A 10,962-nucleotide genomic window follows, 5' to 3' on the forward strand; every position below is an offset into this window, starting at 1 on the left:
TGGGCCGTTCAGAAAACTGAATAGAAGTATTTCTTCCTACTCCTCCTCCTGCTTCTGCTCCTCCGCTTCCTCCTTCTATTCCACCTCTCTCTCTGCCGCCGATCTTGTCGCCTGCGTCGGCGGCGGCAGAGACGGAGAAGTGAGATCGTCTAACACCGGGTTTGAGCTTCCTTTAATTTTATAAAAACGAGTTTCCATTTATGTGCTACACCAATACAACTCAACGAACCACCATTCATGTATCATGTATTGATTTAACCTTACCAGGAATATCTCGTTGAAGTAATAAAGGGTGCGGTTAAGTTCATTTTACCTCTCTCTAGTTTCACTATTTGTAGAGCGACGTGAGTGAATTTAAGTGACGTCGCATAGGTAATCGTTGTGGGTGCCGTTTACAGTTTTGCTTTATACCACATTCACCGGGTGGATTGGCGCGAACTTTTTTTTTTGGAGGTAGAGCCCAACTGCACTCGTTGATGTATCTGGGCTGGATCACACACCACCGTGTTTAATTTGTGAAGCAATTTGGGAGTATTTCTATTTTTTTTTTACCCACCGCGGTGGCTCAGCGGCTAAGGCGTTTCACTGCTGAGCACAAGGTCGCGGGTTCGATTCCCGGCCGCGGCGGCCGCTTTTCTGATGGAGGCGAAAAGCAAAAACGCCCGTGTGTACGAGATTTCGGCGCACGATAAAGATCCCCAGGTGGTCAAAATTAATCCGGAGCCCTCCACTACGGCGCGCCTCATCGCCTTCGTTGCGTCGGCGCGTTAAACCCTACAATCAATCAATCAGTATTTCTATTTTTCAAAGCAAAGCTTTACTAATCTAGGCCAGTGGTTTCGCCGCAAATGCGCAAGTTCACCTCTTGACGGCAGACACACCCCCTGGAAACACCGCTTGAAGTGCATGACGTGACTCGCCGGCCCGTGTTCGGCGCTGCGCACAAGGCCCCGTTTCCAACCGTTCTGCTCAACTAGCGGCAGCGGCTGTGGCGGATGCGGCCGCTCAGCTGATAGCCAGCCTTTCAACTGCGCTGCCTCGCACGCATGCACCGCTGGGTCGTCTCGGGCTATACGTGACTCGTCTTGCGCCCGGCGAAGAGAACGCCGCGTTCGTCGTGAATGCAAGCGAGGCCGAGCCTCCTTCTGCGAGCGTTGCACGGGACTGAACGGCTTTGAGCCGTGGTCGGCAATATTTATTATTTTTTTACACACACCTTACAGGCCCTTGGCGAGGGCATCGAGTAAGGGGGGCTAACAAAGGCATGGGTACTAGTTTAGCAAATGCCCCAAGTAAATGCGTAAAAGGAGCCAGGAGCACAAGGTCGCGGGTTCGATTCCCGGCCGCGGCGGCCGCTTTTCTGATGGAGGCGAAAAGCAAAAACGCCCGTGTGTACGAGATTTCGGCGCACGATAAAGATCCCCAGGTGGTCAAAATTAATCCGGAGCCCTCCACTACGGCGCGCCTCATCGCCTGCGTTGCGTCGGCGCGTTAAACCCCACAATCAATCAAAAGGAGCCAGGAAGTAAGCGCGAAACATAACATGGAAACCAGAACTAAACGTCTACAAGTGAACATGACATATAATCACCGAACCACGTAAACGTCAGCTCACGGCATATAGCATTAGAAAAACTATACAATATCTGTAACTGGCATTGACAAAAGAATGTAGCATAACAAATAGGAAATGTGTAACAGCGCTTACAGGAATTCTGAACAGTTTGTTCAGATAGGGTTTTACAAACAAAAATGAAGCAAGAAAGATCATTGGGCAGAATTATTTGCAAAAGAACTTTCGCAGAGCACAAAAAATGCCATATACAATCAAGAACAGAGTGCTGAAATTTTTAGTTATCAACTGAAGTGCAAGACCAATTTGTTGCGGAAGTAAACTGGGTTGGGGTCTGATACCAAGTTATCGGGAAAATTATTCCACAACGTGATGGCCCGAGGCAATGCGGATGCGTTAAAAGAGTATGTTTTACCGTACATCTGGGAAAAGCTAAGCTGGTTGTGTAGCCTAGTTGATAAGTAGGAGGGTCGTTCGATATGAAGTCCGGTCGTTTTAGTACTATTTACGTATTTAAGAGACATAAAACAGAAATATTGCGGCGAGTGGCTGATGATTGAAGGGAATAACCCCTTTTAAGTTAAGTTACACTGCAGCAGAAATCGTAGTTACGAGAGATATATCGGACTGCCCTATTTCGGACTGCCTCTATAATGTCAGTTAAGTAGTTTTGATGGGGGGACCAGATTGGTGAGGCGAATTCGAGTTAAGTTCAAAGAAAAGTTTCCTAATCCAATTGAATGTAGAGCCAAAAGAATGTAGGTTACGACGTAGGTAGCCCAGTGATCTCGTGGCATTCGCTCAGATATTAGTGATGTGAGCGGACCACGAAAGATTTTGTGTGAAGTGTGCGCCCAAATATTTGTACGTGGAAACATGAGAGACCACTTCGTTATTTATACGGTAAAAGAAAATAGAGGTGTCATGCTTACGACTGAAAGGGGTTGTTTTACATTTCGATGCGTTCAAAACCTATTGTCAAGTTTCACCAATTGATAATTACGTCTAGATTTTTCTGTAGGGTGTAATGATCGTTAAAATTTTTCATAGGATGTTGATTATGCAGTCAACGGCAAATACTCGTATGGACGATGTAATACCATTTGCCAAGTCATTAATATAAATAAGAAATAGCAGCGGGGCGAGCACACTGCCTTGCGGCACTCCGGAAGTTACATCACGCATTGGCGACGAATCATTCTCGATGACCTTGAATTGTTGCCGGAGGGACGAATATTCTAAGCCCGGATAAGGTTAGTGAGTCTAATTGAAGAGCAGATAGTTTTGAGATAAGTGGACAATGGGGCACCCGGTTAAACACCTTCGAAAAGTCGAGAAAAATGCAATCTGTTTGAAGATAATTTTTGATGTTCGAGTGAAGGTCAGTCGTGAATTCTAGCAGTTGCGTCACATCAATGCTTAACCAAGCTAAACCAAGTTTCAACCAGAATAAGCCAAGCTTTTGCTTTGCATATTCAAAGTTAGCTGAGCTCAGCCGCAGCCATTTTTCTGTAGATTTGTTTCCTTTTGCAATATAAAACTTTTGTTGTTTGCTGTTCTTGGCTATCATTTTCTTTTTGGTAGTACACCGGAATTACTGGTTTGATATCTATGCTTGCGATGCGTGCGTTTCACTTTTGTATTCGCAGTTCAGCAATTATGATTGTATTGTCGCTTGCCCATGCTGCAGCCTTGCACAGTACGGGCCGGGCAGCCGCAAAGCTGCGCTTGCAGCTTTTTTACTCGGTCCTATACCCTCAAACTGGTCAAAATAAAATCTTGAAATGTTTAAATATCAAAAAGTTCGGAGATAGGCGTGTAAAACTAAAACTATTCAGTAATGAAAGCTCTCTTATTCACCGAAGAAAAGATGTATAATTTATTAACTAGTATTTGTCGCAAGAGCCGATTATTGTTCCATGCCTATGTCCCAGGCTGCACGATCGACCCCGTTAGGTTTCTTTGTGAAAAAATCGCAACGACCCACAAAACTGGTTATAATCCAAAATACATAAAATTTGGGTTTTACACACCCAAGCTACACCCAGGCTTTTAGGCTCACCGTAGTGGAGTGATACGTACTAGTTTAGTGTGTAGAAGTACCATGGAGACAAAAGCTTTGCATGGCTTACTGGAAGGTTGATCTTGAAGGACCCAGGAGTCGACACGAGTGGAACAAATATCAAAGAAATGCCGGAAGCGAACCAAAAGCCTGTCAGCTGTGTATGAAGGATTATAAGGATTACCAAAGGTGATAAGAATTGATTAAGTTAGCATTATAAAATAGTATGGCGGATTACGGTGGGTTGACTTGATTACTAATTATGCGGTTTATAACGCGCCGACGCTACACACGCGATGATGCGCTGTAGTAGCGTCGGTGCGCCGTAGTGGAGGGCTTCAGATTAATTTTGACCACCTGGGGATTCTTAACGTGCACCGAAATAGTAATAATAATAATGTTTATTATAAACAAATACAAAATACACATGCGGGCCTGCCAAAGCCACAGTAGGCTTGTGGGGCAGTGCCCGGCAGCTGACAACACTCATACATAAAAGATAACCGTGATGGATAGAATTCACTACTCGACGGGATTAGTCATACAATTCAAAGGGGATTCGTCATACAATTCAACGGGATTAGTCATACAATTCAAACAGTACATACTTTATTTGTTTACGACTGCTTAACGAAAAGATTTCATCCAATAAGGTGTTTAGAAGCGAGGGGACATAGTGAATGCGAAGGCGTTCGCCATGTCAAGTGCGCACCCAAGGTACATTAAAGCGGAACCGCGGGCGAAGTTCGCGTACAGTAACATAGGCCGAACAAAACACCTTAGACCAAACATAAGTAAGCACAACAGTCTGCTTTAAAAGGTGCGAAAAATTGGGCATACGGGGAAAGTGGAAAATACTCCCACTTATATCATACTGCACCCCATGAAGAACAGAATTCAGTATAGATTTGAGGATGGCGTCAATCTTGTTTTTCTAAAACTATGAACAAAAATAAAAGCAACATCAGCCATATCGCACTACACTGTAGGCCAATGCGTGAACAATTTGTTTGCGTACATGTACCAGGCAGAGGGATTTTACAGAGTATAACAAACAGGACACTTTTCGAAGCTGTGCCCAAATAAAAGCAGCATGGCTGTTCCAGGACAGGTCACAATCAAAAAGTACACCTAAGTACTTCACGGTTGATACAGGTACTATAGGGGAACAGGCGCAGTCTACGCAGTTCGAGTCATGCAGAAATATAGGACAATGATGCGGGATCAGTTTGAGTGGATTGTGAAAATAAACCAACTGTGTCTTTTTATGATTGGCCGCTATTGCATTGCTACTGAACCAATCCAGATTTTTTCAGTGTCATGTTGTACTGTTTTTTAATTCATTTACCCTAAAGGCCCTTACGGGCGTTACATAGGGGTCGCAATGAAAAAAAAAACACATTGTAACATTAAAAACAGCAACACCCATAAAAATGCGAATACAAATACATTCATGTCGAAATGCATAGTTTCAAAAAAAGGGTACACAAAAGGCGCACAACAGTTATCCAATTCCTAAAATGCGAGGGTTAAAAAATGACCCAGGTTCAAAATAACACAAACATCGAACATTGAACCAATCGAAGAGGTTCAAAAATGACACAAACACTGAAAAATGATTTATACATTGAGGAATAACTGTAACTCTTTGATAAATGAGTCGTGATTACTGAGGGTGACGATGTTAGCTGGGAGCTGATTCCAGTGACGAATAGCAAGTAAGAGTGGCGAGAAGAAAAATAGGTTGGTACGCGCGAATATTGGTTGAACTTTGAATGCATGATCTAAACGGGGAAAAACGCGACCAGCGGGTCTTATGTGCGAGGCAGCGAAAGAAGACTGGCTGTGGTATAGCCTATGAAAAACCGATAAAAGACTATGAAGCCGGCGTTGTTGTAGAGGTGGTAAGTTCAGGGATTGTTTCATTTCTGTTGTACTGATGTTCGTGAGTAGTTCCTGAGAATGAATCGGGCAGCTTTATTTTGGAGTGCCTCAAGCTTATTTACGAGATACGACTGAGGGGGGTTCCAGATTAGCGCTGCATATTCAATCTTTGATCGAACATGCAGCGCTAATCTGGAACCCCCATCAGTCGTATCTCGTAAATAAACTTGAGGCACTCCAAAATAAAGCTGCCCGATTCATTCTCAGAAACTACTCACGAACATCAAGTATAACAGAAATGAAACAATCCCTGAACTTACCACCTCTACAACAACGCCGGCTTCATAGTCTTTTAGCGGTTTTTCATAGGCTATACCACAGCCAGTCTTCTTTCGCTGCATCGCACATAAGGCCCGCTGCAATTGCCTTTTTAAAATCAAGGTGTCGAGCCAGTAACAACGTATCATCTGCGTATTGAAGTAGGCGACAGTGAGAGGATACATTGCCCAAATCGTCGACATAAACATTAAAAAGAATGGGAGCCAAAATGGAATCCTGAGGGGCACCTGTAGTTAAATGCTGCGGATTACTTTTGACCTTATCGATAACAACAACCTGCAAACGGTTAGAGAGATAATTAGTTAATAGGGACAAAAACGGCCCTCTAAATCCGTAATGAATTAGTTTGTGAAATAATACTTGATGATTCACAGAATCAAACGCTTTTGATACATCCAAAAATAAGGGACATACAAATTCATTATGATCAATTGCAGAATTGAGAACATCACAGAGTTCCTGGAGAGCTTTCTGGGTACCGCGACCTGGTATGAAGCCGCACTGGTTCGGCGCGTACACGCTATGAACATCAAGGAAGCTCTGCATTATGGTGGAAATATGCCTTTCCAAGATAAGAGCAATAACAGGGAGGATAGAAATACCTCGATAATTCTCTATCCTATTTTTTGTACCATTATTATGTAGGGGGATGACCAGACCATATTTTAAGCCATCTGGGATTATTTGAGTTTCTATTATGAAGTTAATAATGGCAAGAAGGACTTCTTTGAGACTATCGAAATTCCTGCAAAGAACCTCGACAGATATGCCATCGGCACCTGCAGTTTTGCGCCTATTAAAACCAAACATAATACACCTAAGGTCATCCATGGTGCACAGTGGTAGAAAGTCCGATTCCAGTACAGATTGCATACTGTTTGGCGTGAGACCGGGTACCAGCGAAGACTGACCAGAGGAAGAGAATAAGTCGTTAAATTCATCAGCAAGTGTGATGGAAACGGCACAAGAATTGTGCTTTAGAACAGACGAAGCATTTTTACGCTTACCCCCTCGGAGTTGATTACTATGACCTAATTCTTGGTTGGACTGTTATCTGATGTGCGAAAGAAGTCCTGGAAATATTTCCGCTTCTCAGAGCTCAGTAGTGCGTTAGCCTTATTCCGAGCGCTTTTGTAAAACGATCTTAAATGATTGTTTTTAGGTGCACGTATACTGCGAGCCCAAGCCAACTCACGTTCAGCAATCACTGATAACACCGCTGTGTTAATCCAGGGGCAGCCCGTTTGTCTTTGCTTTATTTGCACAATTTTTTTCGCCGACTCTAAAAACTGCTGATACACCGTCACAAAGGAATCGTAAGCCACTTCACCTGTGACACCACTTAAAAACGTGTTCCAGTCGTAATTTGCAATGGCCGAATCTAATCTTTTCCTGCCGACAATTGTAACAGCTTCATATTTACGGAGAGTGCGCGGAGCTCCGAGGGCTTGAGGGAAGATACTGCACCCGACAAAAAAGTGACCTGACATTTTACGTTCAATTACAAAAGAGCTACAATCTTCTTGATCAAGCCGTACGTTAACACGGTCTAAACAAGAGGACACTAGACTATTTCCCAATAGTTCTACTCGAGTAGGAAAGTTAATCAAAGCAGCAATACCGGTATCGGCCAAAGTATTTAGATACTCAACGGCCACTTGTTTTACTTTTTAAAAGATCTATATTTATGTCGCCGATTAAGCAGATTCGACCAAGAGGCAACGAGGCCTTACTGAGCTCCTCAATAAAGACGTTTATGTTCTGCCTGGGTGGGCGATAGATAACAATCAGGGTCAAGTCAAAGTCCGCAGAGTAAAGGGAAACAGCTACATGCTCGGCACTAACAAAATACATCGATGCGATGGAAGAGGCCCAGTTATTTTTAACAAACACTGCAATTCCACCCCCACGGCCAGTGTCACGAGTAAAGAAGAAGCTACGATACCCATAAATAAAAAATTGCCGAGTAAGAGGCTGCGTAATATTAATTTCAGTTAGAGCAAAAATCACGCCCATCTTCCCGCGAGGGAACCCTCATGTGATGCGACGCATCGGGGGGGTTCAATTGGCGTTTCCATTGGGTTGATTCTCTAAATCGCGTGAAACGTGTTGTGAACGCGTATGATGCATTCCATCACATGCGGGTGTTCTCATACGCGGGAAGATGGGCGTAATTTTACTTTTCATGCACATGCATACGCGACATGAGAGAGTTGCCATCAGCGTTTGGATTGACGCTAGTACTCGATTGTGTCAAACCACTCGCTGACAGGACCGTTGCTTCCATCGCACTACATCGGAAGAAGCAACGGAGTCGTCGTCGTCAAGCGAAGCACAAACAAAGTCAAGCGCAGTCAAGCGAACACACTTGACTGAACCGGTGCAGCGCGCTCACCCCTTTATATTCAGCACTTGAAGGAGAGGAGACGAACGGAGGAGAGTTGCGCATGCGCAGCGAGAGCAAATGCGAGAGAGAAGCGTCAGCGAAGCGCGCGCAGCTGTTATGATAATGAGACAGAGAGAGCGCGTTGCACCCAGCTGTTGGCGAGAATAAGAACGGAGGAGAGTTTGCGCATGTGTAGTGAGCGTGGGGACAACCGCGCGACAACGACAATGGAGGGACATACCCCCGAGCAAGAGATGCGTCGCATCTAAAACATCAACCTTATCTGCCAATACGCTCACAAGAGAACAGAATTCATCCCAGTGCTTTCTAATGCTCCTGATGTTTACGTGCAAAACAGTGAAACTGACATGAGCAGTAGCAAGGAAGTCATCATGGAAAGTGTCGAAATCTCGGAACAAGACGGTGTCTGAAGACATGCAGAACAAGGAAGAAAAAAAAGAAAATACGAAGGAAAAGAAGAAAAGGAAGCGAGTCCAAGAACGAGGGCAGAATTAAGCAAGGCTATCTAGAGCGGAAAGATACGGTACGCGAATTATCGGGTCCGCTTCCTCCTTTCGTACGTAGATGTGGCCGTTTCTAACCCAGAAAAATTGGTAACCCTTTTCCTTGGCAGTTACTTGGGCGCCCCAGAACAATTCTTTATTTGCTCGGGTCAGATTTTCCGCAAACAAATGTGTCTGGTAGATCGCTTCGTAGCTTTGAACGGGCACTCAACCACTCGTCACGAACAGCTTTGGAAGTGAACTTCACCAGTACTAGGGCTGGCTTATTTTTGCCGGTGGGCAGTCTATGAACGGCTATCACTTGGCTCGGGGAAAAGGAGTTGATTTTAAGTTTACGACCGAGGTCTGTGATCACAGCAGCCAAGTCCTCGTTAGGATCGTCGGGAAGACCTCGAATTTCTAGGTTACAGGACCTGCTGTACTGTTCTGATTCGTTCAACTCTGCTTGCAGACTTAAGATGGTCGAGGCCTGCTTACTTACGCATACCTCCAGTGAGCGCACTTGAGCGTCCAAAGTATCAAATTTAGAGTCACGCGCATCAGAGATAGACTGAAGTGAAACGTAATTTTTGTACAACGTATTCAAAGACGACTGGACATCACTCACGACAGAGTGCAATTGCTCTACCTCCGGCTTCAAGGACAGGAGCTCATCAAGTTTCCCTTCTAGTGTCACAATCGAGTCTACACGCTCCTGGATACCTTGCAGCAGGGCTAGTTTCTCATTAATAGTAGATAACTGAGCAAGGGCCGAGTCAGATTCCGCTTGTGAAGAATGGTTAACGCGACACTGCTTGCACTTCTATTTGTCACGCATAGCTCCCATGGAAGCGTAAGTGCTCTCAGCAACCCTGGAGCACTCTTGATCCAAATTGTAGTGACTAGAACAGTTACAGCACCTGATGAATCGAGCATCTTCAGAAAGGGGCTGGGAACATTGAGAACACTGTGAATTTGCCATGGCGAACACTACGTAGATTGCAGTTGGCGGCAGTTGGCAACTCAAGTCATCACGCAAACATGTGTCACCAACTCCTCACCGGCGGCAACAGCGAAAAGTGATCAGATTCGGTCCGTGAAGTGCCGCCAACTGCACCGTACTCCAAGTTCCTGTGCCCTTTTATAGCTTGGGGCCCTGCAGTTCGCCACCTTGCACCGCCTGTTGAAGACACACTGGACGATTAAAGATCGAAATACTTGGCTTGTCGATGGGTAGATCCAAGATGACCGCGTAACTGCAGCTTGAGTTTTACGTGATAACGTAAGGCGAGCGCATGCGCTCGACCTGCGGCAACAGCAAAAAGGGATCAGATGCGGTCCGTGCACTGCCGCCAAATCTTGAACGCATAGGAGTCCGCTTTTCTCCTACATCAGAGCAGGAATAACGGGGGGGATAATTGGATAAAGGGGAATCAAGATGAATTAAGGTGGCCTAAGATGAATTAAGACAGATGAATGATATGTTAGGTATTATTAGTAGTGACAACTAAAATAGGATTACGGTAACAAAAAAGGAGGAAGCTAGATTAAAAAATTGGCCGCGTATCTGCTCCTTTCGTTGCAAATGTCGTCAAAAGACAATAGTCTTTATCGGCTATTGCGAAGTAAATGACTCCCTTCGCTTTGCCGCTCACCTCTCATGTTGTTCCTCTTGCGTCGCGCTCCTCCCAAGGTAAAGACGCCAAAGGTTTGCTTAAATTATTTTAAATTTCCCGCGTTATACTGCTCCAAACCGGGTGTCTCGATGCGAACGCTGCTGTACGGCGGAGACGCGCGTTAATCGAGGCGCCCTACTTCAACGTTTATAGAACCGCGTTTCCCTACTCCACGTGCGTTGCAAGCAGAACGTGGAACCTATCTAGTGGAACCTTGCGTAACTGTTGCCGGTTGATTTCTTAAAATGGCGCAAGAAGCTATAGTGGCGCGGGCGACAGTATAGGCGACGGCGAAGTGAATTCTTTTTCTGCAGTTGATGAAGTACTTAATTTCGCAAAAGCAAGCATGTTTGAATTTTTTATAAAGGAACACTGCAAGTATCACTTCTGTATTGATTTGCTGTCTCATATTTGCGTAATGTGTTGTTCTTCTTCAACAATGTTGACAAGTATGAACCTTACACCGGACATAGACGGGTAGATTTAGCTGTGACTATATAAGACTAATGGGCAGGCATTGTATTGCTTTGGCCGGGTGG

This window comes from Haemaphysalis longicornis, unplaced genomic scaffold, assembly GCF_048455015.1.
Source record: "Haemaphysalis longicornis isolate Haplotype H1 unplaced genomic scaffold, Haemaphysalis longicornis Haplotype H1 scaffold_7, whole genome shotgun sequence".
NCBI classification, from domain to species: Eukaryota; Metazoa; Arthropoda; class Arachnida; order Ixodida; family Ixodidae; genus Haemaphysalis; species Haemaphysalis longicornis.